Raw genomic sequence first — 2264 nt, 5'->3', positions numbered from 1 at the left:
GCTGGCATTCGCTGTTGTTTATCTTGCAGGTCATGGTGTGTGACTAGTGTTGATGTCCTCTTGCAGCACTTGAGCAAATGACAAGTATTCACTGCAAAGATTATGCATATCTGGCTTGAGCTTGAAGCAGGTTTGTTGCAGGCTCATAAATTGGTGTTGACTAAGTACTGGTATGTTGACCTCAAATAGCTATTCTGCGTGGCCTGTATCATAATAGAATTCGATATATCCCTGCGAAAAAATCCTGTTGGGTCCCCAAAAGGTGCCGCACTTGTTCTGCCTGGAACGTTGTAAGGGTCTCTCCATTGATGCATCAGACGGCATATGAGCTAACCTTGACAATGCAGATATCCTATTGTTCATATAGTTCTGATATGTGGCAGTGTTTATGTTCTTGAATAGTGGAAGGACATAGCTCGCCCACAATATTGCTGTTTTGTTCCTAGGAATTTCTGGCGACTGTTCAGTACTCCATCCATAACCAGCCATCACTTCACCTGGTGTGACAAGATCCACACGTACTCCGTAAATATCTAAGGCAGTCATTACACTGTCTCTTAAATCAGGTAAAACCAACTGTATAACATTTCATACATACGTACAAATTTGATGAGGATCTTCACAATCCAGCAACATAGTGTATGCTATCCTAAAACATAGAGAATCGGAGTCTTCAATACCGGTAAAGTATTCATCATCATAATCTGCTCTTACTTTTTTCTCATTGTTGATTCTCTTATCCTCCCTTCTAGTTCAAATACTCTTTCACATAATCATACATACGAGGTGCTAAATGATGCTGAATTTTGTTGACAAATTGGCTTTGACCACTCCATCTTTGTACTTTTCAATGCAGGAAATTGGTTTGCCGATGCTTCTATTGACAACATTATGCACATGACATAGCCACTGAGAAAATTCAGCATGTGACCCCGACTGTACAGGATTTGATCTAAGAACTTCTTTAAAGTGATTTGCACATTCACTGCAAGGGTACATTCGAGACAGGATCTGTACCAGTTCTTTTACATCTTTCTGCTGTTGTCTTATAGGATTGTCTGGATACTGAGCAGCAATTTAAGTTTCCACCACAAGCAGCATAATGCAATGGAGTGCTTCCCGCCCCTATTAAATCCATTGATGTTCCATAATGATATGTTGCAGCTAACACATTTGCATTAAGATCCAGTAGCAGTTGTACACAATCAAAGTACCCGTTTAACGCAACCATGTGAAGTGCGGTAATGCCAACATCAGCCGTCTTGTTTACAAACTTGGACAACGTACTTTGTTCGTTTTTCTTTTCGTATTTAATCCATCACCCACGTCAGCATCCACGCAAGCATGTAGAGTTTCATAAGGAGCACTTGGAACAAAGTCAGCCACAACAAGTCTAATGCATCTGACACGCCCACTGACAGCGGCAAAGTGAAGAGCTGTCCTCCCACTGAGATAATCTGCTTTCATAACATTGCATCGATAGAGCATAAGGGTCTGAACAACTTCCCAATGACCATGTCTACAAGCTTGCATCAAAGCTGTCTGCCCACAATAATCTCTTGAATTCATATCAGCTCCCTTCTCAAGCAACAATGCCACAATCTCGTTATGACCCTTGGAAGCAGCAAAATGAAGAGGTGAATTAAGACCACCAAAGGTTGAGTATTTGGCAAAACTAGGATTGAATTCCAAAAGCATCTTTGCTTCAACCAAATCACCATCCCACGCCGCAGATACCAATCTCTCGCCAAAAGCCTAACACCCAAAAGAATTTCCCATCTGCGATGAAATCTAGTAAGAAAAACAATGGTGGATTCAAACAATAAAAAATGGGGTGTTTATGATTTGAAGAAAAATGAAAACTTTGGGTTTATTTTTTATGGTGATCTGGCGGTTGAAAGAGAATGAAGGTGAAAAGGTTGGAACTTGGAATGGTGGTTCAATGAAGGAAGACTAGTCTAGGTCTTAGGTGGTAAAAAAAGTGAGTTGGCCTTGGTCAAAGTTGACCAAAAAAAGTCAATTGTTGACCAAAGTCAACAAATAACATTTCTTTGTATTTCCTTTATGACTTCTTTGTAAATGGATATTCAATGGACAATTGTGGATAGAATTAGGGCTTAATGGATTATGGTTGACTTTGGTCAAAGTTGACCAAAAAGTCAACTGTTGACCAAAGTCAACAGTTGGTCAAAAATGCCAAATTTTGTATTTTTTGTATGGAATCAAATGTAATGAAATAAAATTGAAATGGATTAACAAAATGG

General features: G+C 39.5%; 1 pseudogene; it reads right to left on the bottom strand.

Moving 5' to 3' along the window:
* Nucleotides 1-867: 867 nt before the first annotated feature.
* Nucleotides 868-1779, bottom strand: LOC127115637 (E3 ubiquitin-protein ligase XBAT33-like; annotated as a pseudogene).
* Between the last annotated feature and the right edge of the window lie 485 nt (nucleotides 1780-2264).

This window comes from Lathyrus oleraceus, chromosome 1 (genome assembly GCF_024323335.1).
Source record: "Lathyrus oleraceus cultivar Zhongwan6 chromosome 1, CAAS_Psat_ZW6_1.0, whole genome shotgun sequence".
NCBI classification, from domain to species: Eukaryota; Viridiplantae; Streptophyta; class Magnoliopsida; order Fabales; family Fabaceae; genus Lathyrus; species Lathyrus oleraceus.
This window is presented reverse-complemented; position numbering and strand designations above follow the sequence as displayed.